This window comes from Callithrix jacchus, chromosome 1 (assembly GCF_049354715.1).
Source record: "Callithrix jacchus isolate 240 chromosome 1, calJac240_pri, whole genome shotgun sequence".
Lineage (NCBI taxonomy): Eukaryota > Metazoa > Chordata > Mammalia > Primates > Cebidae > Callithrix > Callithrix jacchus.
The window spans coordinates 152580542-152596779 of record NC_133502.1 but is presented as its reverse complement, the minus strand read 5'-3'; the positions used below and the strand labels follow the sequence as shown (position 1 = coordinate 152596779).

Sequence of the window (16238 nt, the reverse complement as noted above, 5' to 3'; positions counted from 1 at the left end):
ATTCAACAAATATTTATTTACTGTCTACTCTCCCAAGCACTATTCTAAACACCAGGTATATATTAGTAAACAAAATAGACCAAGATCCCTGTCCGACTGGAGACTTTCATTTTATGTTTTTTGATTCTGTTTTTACTAGAAAAATGTCTGTGGTATTACCAAGAGCAACTGAGAATTCCTTATTTTTGCTTGTTTGAGCAGAATATCAAAGCAGAAACACACTGGAAACATGAAGCAAACTGCAAATTATAATACACATATTTCAGCTTCACCTCCCTTTTGTTATGATTTGCAGGGATACCCACGATACACCAACGAAATACACATGCACTTACAGAAATCACTTTGTATCTTGGGACTACAGAGTATGTTCTGTGCCATTGATATAATTTCTGAAACCATCTAGTCTGAACTGCCTGAGAGAATTTTTGATTTTTGGCTATGTTTCTGATATTTAAAAGTTTCAAGAGAATATACTTTAAAAAGATAGGAGTTTTTGACTAGTACTCAACTGAGATAAACTATATCTAAGGGTCCTTGAGAAATTATAACTGTTAGCAGTTTCATAAGAAATTTAATATATCAAAAAGCACCTTTTTAATGAGTCTAATCTAAATTCTTGGGTTTCTCCAAAAAGAATGATTCAAGTTCAATATCTTTTCCCTAATCTTGATTTGTCTATGGCTGCTTCTTTTGTATCTGAGAATCCCTTATTTGTTTCCCTTGATTCTTGGATGTAGAATGTTTTATTACATCTCATTAATTGCATTAGGGCATCAAGGGACTGAACAGTCTTAGATTTGGAGGTATAGAAGCTAAGTGTGGTCCAGCATTTGTCTGTTCTAATAATTAGGCATGCTGTAGGATACTCTAACACCATTATAAAAAAGAGAAACAGATAAATAAAATTCACAGTGTAAGTCCCTCTGAAACAAAGAATGAATAATGGCCACACATTTAGACCACTGTGGAAACAACAGAACAAGCCATTTTTTCATTCTCTTTATTTTTCTCTCCCATTTCTTCTTTTTGTTATCACTTCTTCCTCATCTGTATTCTTCTTCACCTTTGTCTTCTTGTTCCTCTGAATTAACATAGGAGGAGGGTATTCTTCGAGTTATACTTTGGAATTCTCATAAGTGGGAAATTTGGCTTTCTCTTGTCTTTCCAAGCTGCAATGTTGTACCTAGATCATGCTGCCAGCGGGAACCAAATAAGGACGTCTGTGCTAAGTCCCAGACCACGGGATCATGGTTATCAGATGATGTCCATGCTTTCGTCAAACGTGGAACTGTACAAACAGTGGTAGTCTGGTCAGCTAAGCCACGTGGAAGCTGAGGGTGAGAGTTCTGATGCGTAGTAATGGCTTATTTTCATAGTTTAAAGTGCTCTCACTGTGGCTGATTTCAAGATAACATGATATAACTGAACTCAGAGTTAGGAAGAGTGCCATTTTATACTCTTGTTTTAGGAATCAGCTTTATCTTTTCTAAAATCAAAAATGAAATATTTTAGAAATTGATGTAAAGATATGTTACTATATGAAATAAATAGAAAATTATAATATAAAAACTGCATAAGGAGTTTTATTAAGAGGGGTTTAACTAAAATTGGAGGAACTATAATAAGCTGCTAGAAGAGCAGGAAACTTTTCTGTGGCTGTTATTCCTGGTGTCCAGGATTGGGCACTATTAGAGCCTTCTGTCATCCAGTGTTTTCCTGTGTATTCCCAGTAGTTAATCGCTATTTCATTTTCTCAGACTATTTTGCCTTCCTCTTTCTCTAAGTTTAGAATTTATCTAGCATTTGGATGCCATCTGATTTATTGAGGAAGAAAATGGAGAGATTGTCAGGTGATATATCAGTACCCTGTTGAGGGTTCAAATTCAACTGCAAATATTTTGACACTTTGTTCTATAAGAGTTTCCTAAGATTATCCAAGCCTGATGGATGTTTATTTTCTCTATATTAAACAGGATCTGCAGGGACAATATCTTATAAGGTGGGCAGGGGAATAAGAAGAGTACTTGAATTGGTACTTTCACAAACATTTGGTCAAACTCATCTGTTATTACACGTTTTCTGTTTAAAAAGTTGATATTATTGATTATTTTCTCATAAACTCTTTCATATGAACCACAAGCCTTGAGAGCGATATCTTCATGAGGACTCAAAGTAGGTTTTTTTCATCTAAACATATGTTGCCCCTTATCACTGCTTTCCCTAAGTGTGACTAATTATAGAACAGGACAATGAGATTAGAGGAGGAGGAAATTGAGGAGATGGTGAGCAGAGCCTCATAGAAGTAGGGAGTAGAATAGTGGTTACCAGAGGCTGGGAAGGGTAGTGGGGAGAGGGGGATGGAAAAAGGTTGGTTAAAAGAGAGTTACAGTGAGATAGGATGAATAAATTCTGATGTTTTATTGCACATTAGTATAACTATAGTTAATAATAAGGTATTGTTTATTTCAAAATAGCTAGAATAGAGGATTTTGAATGTTCTCACCACAAAGAAATGACAAGTGTTTGAAGTGATGGATATGCTAATTACCCTAATTTGATCATCGTACAATATATAAATAAATCAAAACATCACACTGTATGCCAAAAATATACTCAATTATTTCGTGTCAATTAAAAACAAAATGAAACCTAAAAAAAAAAAACTGAATGTGTCATGAGACCAAAAACATACATTTTGAGTGATTTGATGTGGATTCGTAATCTGAACAAAGCACATCAATGCTGTGATGATTTTAGTGTCAGGGACCTTTTGGTTCAATGATTTTTCTAAAATCTATTTAGTAACATGAGAAATATATATGCTATAATATCATAAAAAATTACGACACAGGTTGTTATCACCTGTAGTTTCCATTGATCCCTCAAACTTAAACCTTCCAAACCCTTTGTGTTCCTGAGGCAGTTTCTGATGACTTAATGTTTTCAGGAAAAGCAGGGCAAAGGTTGACGATCAAAGGACATCTTCAGATATCAAATAGAGTCAGAGATTATTGAGAATATCCATACCATCTGGGAGGCAAGAGCCAAAAAGATTGTTAAATATGCTTTAAAATACAATTCATCAAAGGCTTTGAAAGCTCTCTGCAGGTCACTTACAGCTCTAGGCATTTCTATTTTAATTTTATCCCATGTTAAATGATGTTACTGTGTTATTTTTCATGATAAAATATGTTCTTATTTGAGAGGATGCAAACTGGAAAAAGAGAAAGATGAATAAAATCAACAATCATCTTACCTCATGAAGGCACAAATGGCTAATATTTGGTTTTATTTTCTTTCAGGAATTTTTCATGAATATTTTTGCCTCACAGATAAGATCCAAGTATTACCGTATGCACAAATTCACTTCCTACTTTCTTAACAACATAAAAATTTCTCTATGTTATATCTGCAAACACTAAATAAAGTTTAAACACAAATGAGTTGGATCAGAGATGGGAGACTTACACCACAAAAAAAAGGGAAAACCCACTCAATTGGGATTTCAGCCACCATAGTATTTCTTGTCTGGGGGTGCAAGTGTGGTTCCTAGTTCTCTGGATTGCAAGGATGCTGGAATGGGTAAACAAACCAGTTCAATGAGTTAGTACAAAACAATCACCTAGAAAAGGGGTGACAATAAAGATCTCCAGACTCCAGCCCCAGGTATTTTGATTAGGCAACAATGAGGTAAGCATTTGAGTAAGAACCCTGAGTGATTGTTGCAGGAGATTCTGGGATCATGCCTTGAGAATCAATGGATTAGATCAACCTTTGCTTTCAAAAATTGTTGGCGGGGAGCTGGAAAAGTCCATAGACAGTGGTGGATTTGCAGAAAAGACATTAAAATTGCCAGCATTGTTCTCTTACATTCAAAAAACCCTTGATAAGTAGCACCCCAGGCATAGCTGGTCAAAAGGCAACAGTCATACTCCTAGGAGCTTTCAGTCTTTTCTGCGTAGTTTGTGTTAAGCATTCCTCTCTTTCATATTATCTATTCTTCCTGTCCATTCCTTTCATACACACTTCCCATTATCTTTCAAATTACAGTTTAGTTAGTTAGTAGCCAAGTTCATACTGAAAATGGGAACTGTTGATTCTTTTCCAAGAATCTTCAACATCGCTTTCAAAAGTTTCCCAGTTTTCCAGTCTTTTCTGTGCTCCTAAAATACCTGCCCCCACCACTGTGTGCCTTCTTTCATCCCATTTGTAATATAGTTAGGTCTCTTATCATTCTTCCCCACTAGACTGAATTATCCTAGTCTCTAGCACAGTCTGTCACAGAATGCATCCACAATAATGTCTTACCAGTAACAGATAATGTAATCCTCTTAAGGTATCTGTAGTTTAAAGGACAGTACATCTATATAGTATGTAGTTTTCCCTCCTTGGTTAAGCTGTGTTTTTCAGATGCCAATATTTTGAAGTTTCTTCTCTTCTTAGGCAGCATTTGTAGTGATTCATCTTTTCTGAAACAGCAGGAGTATATTATCTCACTCTACTACACATATGTGTTGAAGTAGGATTTCTATTTAAATTTATTTCAATCGGTTGGCCTGATTTCCATCAGAGGCTCGTTTTTAAGTTATTTTATCCTCTGATCAGAGTAATAGCTCTGTAAAGGAAAGGAATAAAATGTTTGAAGAAGATAGTCATGTCTATTGACACTGTATTAAAATGCAAATGTAATGCAAACAAGGAAATCAAGCTGCCAAATAATCTGGATCATTTCTGAGTCCAGCAGAACAATTCAAGTTACTGATTTCTGCTATAGTTTTAAGTCTCTACATGCATATTTTTTGAAAGGAAACTAATTGCAGAAATAGCTAAAAGCAGATACAGTCATTTTCATGCTTGGTTACCCAATGAGGATACCCACTGACATTTTCTAACATATTTTTAGGAATGTACTTTCACACACACACACACACACACACACACACACACACACACACACACACACAATGCAAATTATTTCTGACCCATTTTGGGTCTCCAGGAAATCCCAGCCCCACCTTCTTAGCTTAAAATTGTTTCTGTATATCATTCATACTGGTCAATAGACCTTGGTAATTTTCCCTGTTTTGCTCACTTTTTGTCGTCATTTCCTTGGGGATTAACCTCCTTTGAGATTGCTGAAAAACTGTAGTCTGTCCAGCTCCTTGCTTTCTTGTAGGATTTGGATATAAAGTTTTATAATTTAAGAATTTCCTCAATAGTCCCCATTTCACTATATCATCTAGCCCCTGGTTACCTCTTAAATTTTGTCTCTTACATTCTTCCATTGGCTCATTCCATTCTAGCTTCTTTTATCTCCTTGCTGTGCCCACCCCACCATACACACTCTTGACTCGGGACCATTGCTCTTACCTTCATCTCTGCTTGCGATGCTCCTCATTTTGTCCTGAACCCAGCATAAGCCACTCTCTCACTTCCTTTAGGTTTCTTCACTCTGTCTTTTTTCACAGCACTTATCACCACTGACACATTTATTTGTTTTATATCTATCATGGGGTATCTGAATATACTACAGGACAGCAATGATTTTAGTACTTGAAATAGTACCTGGCACATAATAAGTGAACAAATATTTGTTAAATGATTGATTACAATGGGGGAAAAGCTAGGTAATTTTTGAAATGGATAAGTGATAAAAGTTCTGAGGCTTTTAAATATCATTGAAAATGCAGTCCTTAACCTTTATTCCCTAACTCCTTTGTAGATGGTTATTAGAATCAGGAATGTTTACAGAATCATCTTTCATTTCTGAGAGGAAGCCCACCACTGTTTTCCACTCTTGCACGTCCTTGACTTTAAAACAGAACGCATTCTCACTAGGAAGGTGTATTATTAGTGCCAAAAACATTATGTATAAAATATTATCATATGTATATTCTGTTTTATAAACTGATATTACATAAAACCAATATGTGACTACCCCTCTGTCAAAAATATTCCTTGTAGAATGGCTTTAAAGAATAATCTTCTAAACTATAATGAGATGTCCATTTATGTAAAGAAATCTGTAAACTGATTTATAGCTACTTCCATTGCATAACTTCCTAGATGGAAAGCTGTCATCTCAAAAAGCATTGCTCTTTTTTGCTTTTGGTTTTTTGAGATGGAGGTCTTGCTCTCTTGCCCAGGCTGGAGTGCAGTGGCACAATCTCAGCTCACTCAGGTTCAGTGATTCTTCTGCCTCAGCCTCCTGAGTAGCTGGGACTATAGGCATGTGCCACCATGCCTGGCTAATTTTTTGTATTTTTAGTAGAGATAGGGTTTCATCATGTTAGCCAGGATGGTCTCAATCGTCTGACTTCGTGATCCACCCACCTCGGCCTCCCGAAGTGCTGGGATTACAGGTGTGAACCACCATGCCCAGCTGCATTGCTCTTTTTAAAGCTTTTGAAGAACACTCCAAATTTCCTTCCAGAAACATGATAGCAATTATGGTGTTAAAACATTATTTATTATTGTATCTTAAAATCTTTGTCAGTTTGGTTGGTGAAAACTTGTTCATTTGTATTCTTTGACTAATACTGAAGTTGAAAATTTTAATATGATTATTGACTATATATTTTCATTGCCACATATTCCTTCTTTCTTCATCTTTTTTCTTAATTAATTTAAGAAATGTTTCTCTACATTAAGACTATTAAATCTCTGTCACGTGTGTGTAAAGACTTTCTCATCTTCTTGGCCATTTATATAACTTTTTCATGATATACTGAATTCTTTTTTTTCATCTTTTTTATTAGATTTCAGAAAATATATATGTGTACATACATATATAATGAGCATTATTTTAAAGATATTTCTCCCTTTCTTCATTAAATTTTGTTTCTGAGGTTTTTTTTTGTTTCCAGTCAAAATTATCACTCTGTTAGTTCATTTTCATGCTGCTGATTATGGCATACCTGAAACTGTGAACAAAACAAGGTTTAATTGGACTTACAGTTCCATATGGCTGGGGAAGCCTCAGAATTATGGTGGAAGATAAAAGGCACTTCTTACATGGTGGCAGCAAGAGAAAAAATGTGGAAGAAGCAAAAGTGGAAACCCCTGATAAAAACTATCAGATCTCATGAGGCTTATTTGCTACCACAAGAATAGCACAGGAAAGACCAGCCCCCATTATTGAGTTACCTCCCCCTGGGTTCCTCTCACAACAAATCAGAATTTTGGGAGACACAATTCAAGTTGAGATTTGGGTGGGGACAGAACCAAACCATATCAATCACATGTTTATTGTTTCTGAAATTTAGTGATATTTGCTTATGAAGTTCTTTCCAAAAATATTTTTGGTGGATTTAAAAAAAATATTAAAGTATTTGAACAATTTGGAAATTATGTTGGTGTAATGATTAGCTGGTTGCACCTATTATTACCATTTATTAGTTATCCAGTCTTTCCCTACAGATCTCATGTCACCTTTATTATATACCAAATTATTTATATGTACATAGGTCTATTTCTTGACTTTCTGCTCATTTCATTATTCTGTCTCTTCCTACACCAGTATCACATCATATCAATTACTGGTGCTTTATATAAAGCATTTTATTACCTTGTAGGGCAAGTACTCCTTTGTCATGTTTATTTTTAATTTTTTTTTTTTACATTTCCTTTAAATTTTCCTTTTTACATTTTCTTACATTAGTCTCAAAACAATTCTTCTTTCAAATGAACTTTATGATCAGTCTGGCACAATCTAAAAAAAAAATCCGAGTAAAATTGCCTTGCATCAAATCATCTTAATTTCTGAAGAATTTTCATATCTCTAAAATTTACTTATCTAATATATAACATATCTAAAAGCAATAGTAACAAAAACCCCTTAGCGCCTGCCTGCAGAGTGCTGGGTGTATGCCTGCTGGGTGCTCCACTGGCTCCCTTGAGATCACAAACTTCCACCCATCACTTCCTGCCCTGGCAAATCCCTGCCTGATCCAGCCTCTGGGTCTCCCCTAGCAGCAGGTGGGGCTTAGGAGCAGGGGAACCACCTGTGTGGCATCATGAAGCTCTTACTGTGTAACCCACACTGCAACCAATGGCACTACCCCTGCAAGCACAGGTACTTATATATGGAATGGAAACTGGATTCTAAATCTACAATGCCAATCCAGTAGAAAAAAGAGAAAGAAAGAAAAACAAGAATTTCTAGAAGAAGGAGTTGGCCGTGTCGAAATGTTATTTCACCGTAGCTGTTTTTAATTTAGGGGCCAGTGGGAAAAAGCTGAAATAGCCTCCCAGCAAAGTGACAATTAGGGATGACCAGAAAAAGACTGTTATTGAAGTATAATTTTCTACAGAAGTTAAGGTGGTCAAATTGTCACAAGATAGAATCGTGGTGGTTTCAGGCTCCTTGATTAAGGTATTTATGAGGACATGCAGTGCCCATCAGTCACACGTCTTGGAAACCTGCTCTAACTTTAAAGGCCTTTGTGTCTTGTGTTTCAGCAGAGAGTAACAGCTCTCTCCTGACCTCCCCCATCACACACGAGTTGTGTGAAGCTTGTGTTTCTTGCCGGCAACAAGAAGCCACCTGTAGGCCTTCCTTGCACACAAGGGTGCCCTAAACTGGTGGCCCTCAACCTGTAGGGAACAAGAATTGCCACCTCATCTTAAAAGCAGACCCTTATAAGAATATCTGCTACTTCATCAGGGCCTTTTATCCAGGAATTATGAAAAAGATCACACATGGCAAATATTTATTGCATTGAGTTCAATTAGGAAGCTTCCCTCATCTGAGTATCCGATGACCATGGCACAGTACCCATTTTGTTTTTTTGGCTGCTAAAAATCCAGAAAGTTCAGTATTCACACTAAAGCCAATTTTCTTCCAAAATAATTCAGTTCCAAGTGGAATTTTTCCAATTATCAGGTTCCTTCAGGTTTGCCATGCATGTGTGCCTTTGGAACAGAGTCAAATGCTATCATTGTGATTTGTACAGATGGCATCTACTACAAATTCCCATTCAACCCCAAGGTGGGGTGCATCCACAATGACTAAGTGCAGTTTCCAGCAGTGACCAGTGACAAGCTGTGACTCTTCACAAGCGTGTGCAGTCAACACTCCACACCTGATTGTCCCTGTTAAGCACTGACTATGCCCCTCAAACTCCTCTGGGGCTGGAATGTCGACCTTGTGGGGAACAGGTTGGAGAGACTGCCCTGGCTGACCCTTGGTCTTAAAGCTGTATGTGGCTGTTTGCTTTCCTAAGGAAGGTTTCTCATTTCCAGTATTAAAATAAAAATAATCAAGGCAAAGTAAATATTCACGTGGCTTTGAAGAACTTGTGCCTGACTGTTGGCTTGTTATCTTTTAGTTCAACTGTGAAGTTTAGCTTTTGCCATTCCAAGTGCATCCCTTATTAAGATTTGGGGCACTCCATATGGACTAAGGAACTGGGTTGAGACAAGGATGAACAAATTGAAATTTGTTCATGGCAACAGATTCTGTCATTTTATTGATTCTACAGTAGAGAAATGAACAAATGTGTAAATATTAGTCATTACAATATAACATTAAGCAGCTTAATCATAACAGCAGCTTGCCTTAGAAAAGGAGCAAGAAATTTCTACTCTGGTCTGAACACAAAGAACAAAGACACAACTATGACAGCAAACACAGTGTAGACATTTTACCTTGTGCAAATTCAGCATTGTGATTTTTTTCCATGCCTGTAGTGTTGTTTGGTTTTGTATGCTTACATTCTGGTGTGTCCCCACTTCTGTGGTACAGCTGTTAGAATTGAAGCAAACAACAGCTCTGTTACAGGAAACAGGTCCGTATCCAGACCTTAAGAGAGGGTTCTTGGATCTTGCACAAGAAAGAATTCAGGGCGAGTCCACAGAATAAAGTAAAAGAATAAAAGAATGGCCACTCCTTAGACAGAGCAGTCCCAAGAGCAGCTGGTTGTCCATTTTTATGGTTATTTCTTGATTATCTGCTAAACAAAGGGTGGATCACTTATGCCTCCCCTTTTTAGACCATATTGGGTAACTTCCTGATGCTGCCATGGCATTTGTAAACAGTCATGGTGCTGGGGAGAGTGTAGGAGTGAGAATGACTGGAGGTCACTCTTGTGGCCATCTGGGTTTTGGTGGGTTTTAGGTGGCTTTTTACCTGTAGCCTCTTTTATCAACAAGGTCTTTATGATCTATATCTTGTGCTGACCTTCTACCTCATCCTGCAACTTAGAATGCCTTTACCATCTGGGAATGCAGTTCATTAGGTCTCAGCCTTATTTTACCCAACTCCTACTCAAAGTTACTCTGCCAGACCCACCACATGAGAAGAGGCCTTTGTGATGTCAATAATGGGAGTGGCCAGCCTTCATAGGGGGTATGATTGGGTTTCAAGAATAAGGAACATCTACTTTAATTCTAAGTGAAAACTAATTTTTTTTTTATGTGTAGGGAACAAAGTTATGCATAGACTTTAAACATGAGTCATGGGAGAAAATGTTATTTAAGAGTGTATGAAGAGAAACATTCAGAATCTCAACAAGTGTTACCCAAGGGGTTGTCTGGCAATGTCTTTTAGTATAACAGTTAATATAATGTCTTAGTCTCTCATATCCACTTAAATTCTCACCATAGTTTCCTCTTTGCACCATTTATAAAAATAGTCACACGTTAGCATTTTTGTGAATGAAAGGCTCATAGCTTATTTTTTTTTTAGTTGGAGGGGGTACGGAGTTTTGCTTTGTCACTAGGCTGGAGTGCAGTGGGCATGATCTCAGCTCACTGCAACCCCCACTTCCCAGGTTGAAACAATTCTCCTGCTTCAGCCTCTAGAGTAGCTGGGACTACAGGCATGCACTAGCACGCCCAGCTAATTTTTTGTATTTTTAGTAGAGACGGGATTTCACCATGTGGGCCAGGATTGTCTCGATCTGATCTTGTGATCCGCCCGCTTTGGCCTCCCAAAGTGCTGGGATTATAGGCATGAGCCACCACGCCTGGTAGGCACATAGCATTTTTAAAAATATTTGGCAACTAGAATGGTTTATAAGCTCTATATTGTTCTGTTTCAGGTATATATTTAATTTTCTTAAATTCACACTAAAGGGACTGAGTTTCATGTTTTGGATTTCAGGTTGTAAACATTTAAAATATGCATAACACCAAGTTCTCAGTTTTGCCAGTTCTGTTATTAGCATCTAATCAACTAAATTTGTATGTGGATTTACATATAAAGTAAACATGTTACTTTCCTGTATACTCATGAAATTTATCACAATCATTTGTAACACTTATTTTAACTAAAAGTGACCAATTTTGCTGTTGAAAAAAATATAAGACCAATGTTGAGGTCTGTCAAAATTTATCCAGGGAATATTTGAATATGTATTCCTACATAAGAAGACTCCATAATGTAAAGAGGTATTTGTTGTTTTTTGTAAGTTAATTTATATATTGCAATACGTACCCCTTAGGGATATTAATTACTTTTCAAAATTATAGATTTTAAGAGTAAACTGAAAGAAATAGATAAATTAAAAAAATGAAGGGGCATTTAGCTCATCAGCTATTTAAAGTATTATTCAAAAGTGGTTAGGTTAATCAATAGAACTAAAAGGAATAACCCTGGAAAGGCATAATTTAAGTATAAGGTAGGGGGCAAATTGAGAATGTTCTGCTCTCAAAATGAACACACTCTTTTTTAAAAAAAATTTTTAATTGTTTTGAGATGAAGTTTTGCTCTTGTTGCCCAGACTAGAGTACAAAGGCATGATCTCAGCTCCCTGCAACCTCCGCTTCCAGATTCAAGTGATTCTCCTGCCTCAGCCTCCCAAATAGCTGGGATTACAGGCAGGTGCCACCACTCCTGGCTACTTTTTTGTGTATTCAGTAGAGACAGGGTTTCTCCATGTTGGTCAGGCTGATCTTGAATTCCCTACCTCAGGTGATCCGCCCACCTTGGCCTCCCAAAGTGCTGGGACTACAAAGTGCTGGGACCACAAAGTGCTGGGACTACAGGTGAGAGCCATCACGCCTGGCCAAAATGAACACACTCTTACACTAATTCTTCAGAGATAAGCAACTAAAACTAGGTGAAATTTACTTTCAAGTTAATATAGGATGTCTAATAAAACAACCACAAACATGGATTAAGCAAAACTCTTCAGCATAATTTAGCTAAGGTACCAGTTGGTAAGAAATGTTAGTAAGAATAACATGAATTTCAACATAAGTAGGAGAGGTCCTCAGAATGAATATAATCTTTGCAGTGCCAAATTTGTGTGATCTTTTAAATTTTTCACACTTAGGGGGAAAACTAGCTACAGTGAGGAGGGAAAGAATCCCACTCCCTGATTATATCTTTACCAGCACTGCCACTTTCCTTTTAGTTTAAGGACAGTTTCCAAAAACCATCAGCAAAGATCTTTTTTTTTTTTTTGAGACGGAGTTTCGCTCTTGTTACCCAGGCTGGAGTGCAATGGCGCAATCTCGGCTCACCGCAACCTCCGCCCCCCTGGGTTCAGGCAATTCTCCTGCCTCAGCCTCCTGAGTAGCTGGGATTACAGGCACGCGCCACCATGCCCAGCTAATTTTTTGTAATTTTTAGTAGAGACGGGGTTTCACCATGTTGACCAGGATGGTCTCGATCTCTTGACCTCGTGATCCACCTGCCTCGGCCTCCCAAAGTGCTGGGATTACAGGCTTGAGCCAAGCAAAGATCTTAAATATGGCAGTAAATATAATCAGTGAAGCTTGGTGATAAAAAAGATGTTTAAGTATTTTTCAAGGAAAGGCATTTTTACAGTTAAAGTGAACCCCAAATGTAAATACTATTTAAATAAAGCAAACACTACAAAGTAAAGCTAAAACAGTTATATTAGAAACATTAGTGAATTTGTGATTATTTCATTTACTTGAGATCTACATATTTAATACATATAGCTATAATTTGTGCAAGAAAAAAAAATTTAGGCATATATTGTAAATGAAATATTAATTTTATTACACTGGAATATAAAGTATATTTTTGTTTCAAGGAAGATAAGATAAAGCAAACAAAATATGGGGAAAATAGTGCAAACACATATGACAAGGATACTAAAATATGGACATGAGTTGGTTATCATGTGCTTGGTGACCTTGATCTTAACCAAGGTGTCCTTAATAGGTTTCCACAGGCAACATGTTCTAGAGTCTAAACCAGACACCCTAACCAGCATACAAAGATAAAGGAAAGCCCAAATATCCAACTTCAGGGGCATTCCTGAGCAACCCAAAGTATCTATAAGAAAACTCCCCTCCTCCCTCAATTTAAAAGAGGAAGAAGACAAACAAGACAAACATTCCAATAGGAAACTTGTAACAGGACATGGGGAAAAAATTCACAGAATATAATTGTCCAGTAAATATTACGAAAGCACCCGCCTTTACATTTAATAAGGGAAAGTAAAGTTAATTATATACCCTGTTTTGACTGTCACTCCTAGTGCAACTACAAATTAGCAAAAGCTGCCCCTGAAGTAATTTGGCAGTAAGTGGCAAAAGTTTCAGAAATGTAGCTTATACTTTGACCCAACAATTCCGAGTCTAAGATTTTGCCCTCAGGAAATCACAAGAGATGTAGAAATGTGAAGAATGATTTATGTTCAAGATTGAACATTGCAGAATTCTTAAAATATAGAAAATTGGAAGCAACCAAAATGCTCAGTTGTAAGTCAACAGTTACATAATTTGTGGACTAGAAATATGGTGTGATATTATAAGGCTATTAAAGTATATTTTCAGAGAATATTGAATATTATAGGAAAATGCTCATGGCATAATTTAAATGAATAGAAATAAGTGATAAATATCTAATATTATATATGTGTGTGAATGGAAGGATTATATAAAATATTTATGGTGGATATTGCTGGGTCTGGCCTTTATGAATAGGTTTTTATTTTCTCCTTTATACTTTAATTGTGAGTGTTGTACTATAAGCATGCAATCCACTTATAACAAAAAAAGCACTAAACATTATTTGAATACCTAATAACTTCAGGAAAAAAAAATCTATGAAACACTGTTAATACAGCTTACTTCCAAAATATATTGCATATTGACTCTGTTTTTGTTTTGTTTAATTCCAAATTTGTGCTTTAAATTTACCTTTGTGAATTAAAATCCTCAGTTTTAGGAAGTGACATTTTAGCGCATATTATTCTTTTGGGAAATTTTATCAGACTTACCCTTATCTCAAGCTGGTAGAGATTGATGGGCACATATGTTGAGTAATGTGCACTGATTTTTCACAAGAACAGAAACATTTGTAGAGATTGATAGTGCAATTCTTTTAAGACAATATACACTTTGCCTTTCTAGCCATTCACACTAAAAACAAAACAAGACAAGTTTTCTTGGTTTGATCTTTTCACTTCTCTGTTGTTTTGACTAAAAGGCAAGCCTGGCTTCTGAACTTGCGTGTCTATGCAATGGTACTTCAGAGTGAAATAAACATAAAGAAAATATAAATAAATAGAAAATCATTGGGCAACTGAAAAATTACTTAGTTATATTCAGAATACCAAGGAGAGCATTTAGTTACCTTTTTGGGGGGGTTTGCATTTTAAATATTAAGATAATATTGGACTCTATTGCTGTGGTTTTAAATTTCATGTCTCAAAGAGAGTTTACTTCCTCATTCTGTTCATGAGGCTTGGCAAATAGTTTTGCTCTTTTCCATCCATATAGTACCAGCACAGAAATTTACTAACCCCAATCTGATTATGTTTCTCTTCTTTTAGGAATCTTCATACTCTCTCTTTAACTTCAGGATAGTTGTGAAGAGCTTGGCATTGCTTTGTAGGATCCACAGCCTACTTTCTTTGCCAAGCTGCCACCTTTCCTTGCACTGCTCAAGCTATGTTACAGCTACCAACATTTTCCAAACGAGCTGGGCTCCTTCCAGCCTCTGTAACTCTGTTGGCTGTTCCTTTTTTGATCAAATATGCCCATCCCAACTTCTTCACCTGACAAGAAAAGTTATATCTTGTAAGATTCATCACAGATAAATTGCGTGGGTGAAACCTGGCTGGCCTCCCCAAGGTGAATTAGTTCTTTGTTACTCTTCACTCTCAAGTCAGCTTCTATTATGCCATTTATTATGCTGTTATATAACTACATAATTGTTCATTTTGGGCTGTGCCCTCTACTAGACTTAGAATTTATGAGGATGAGGACTGTTTGTATTTCTGACTACTGGAGATGTTCAAGTCCAATGCTGGAACCAAAGGATGAGACCGGCTATAGTGTAAACTCAGCCTTGGATGAGTGATTTGCCAAGATGACAATGGATACTCCATTTCGTTCTAAGCATCTAACATTTCCTTGCCTCTCTTACCATCCTCAGTGTGGAAGGAGGAGAGGGAAGTTAGAATGGGGGCTGGGCAGGAGGTGAAGTTTCTAGTATCAATGTATCTCTTCCAACTTTAATCAGCAACTTTACTAAACATATTCTTTTCTCCTTGCCATTTCCTGAAATTTTGAGGCTCTGATAAATGGAAAGCAGCTCTCCTTACTATAAAACATTTGAGGCAACTACTGGAAAAATGATACCTAATAATATTAAACATTTTCTATGTGTGAGGTATTCTCAGTGCTTTACATATGTTAATGCATTTAATTCCCACAATAAACACCATAAGTATCATCACTATCTTTATGATGTAGATAAGAAAAATGCAGACATAGTTTATAAAACTTGCTTAACCATATTTTATGAATAAGTGGCAGATCTTATTCAAAGCCAGACAAATGATCCAGATCCCTACAACTTTCTGCCAGCCACAAGCAAAGGTACATTGTCCTCAGAACTACTGTTTTATTCTCACAGTTTTAGCCCCTAGATGTTAGTTATGGAGTTCCAGGTCAACAGTAACTGATCATAGGTGTTTTCTGAAGTTGTTTCCTTGTTTCCTTTCAAAGTCCACAAAACACACACTGAATTCACATGTCCTTGTTCCCCTTTGCACTTGTCATTCATCGTACTCTTGTTACCTCTGCTCTGCTTTCCTTCACTCCTATTTACACACTGCAGATGAATGATCTTAAAACCCTCAATCTGATCTTGCTACCTTCCAGCAAAATAGTTGCTCTGTATTCACCCCACTGCTTTTGGAATAATATCCAAACATAAAATGAAAAGACTTGCATGAGGTGGGCCCACAGTTCTAGTGTCAGGTTTGGGCTTGACAGAAGTCAAAAACAAAATAGGAAATTAGGCC

General features: G+C 36.7%; 1 long non-coding RNA gene across 1 annotated transcript; it reads right to left on the bottom strand.

The window, feature by feature from the left end:
• Positions 1-927: 927 nt before the first annotated feature.
• LOC118143634 (uncharacterized) lies at positions 928-10272 on the bottom strand. The gene is made up of 6 exons (XR_013526964.1): positions 10133-10272; positions 9652-9748; positions 7571-7714; positions 5374-6926; positions 4312-4472; positions 928-1489 (listed from the first exon to the last, which is right to left on the bottom strand). It is a non-coding gene; the product is annotated as an uncharacterized LOC118143634 (long non-coding RNA).
• Positions 10273-16238: the final 5966 nt, after the last annotated feature.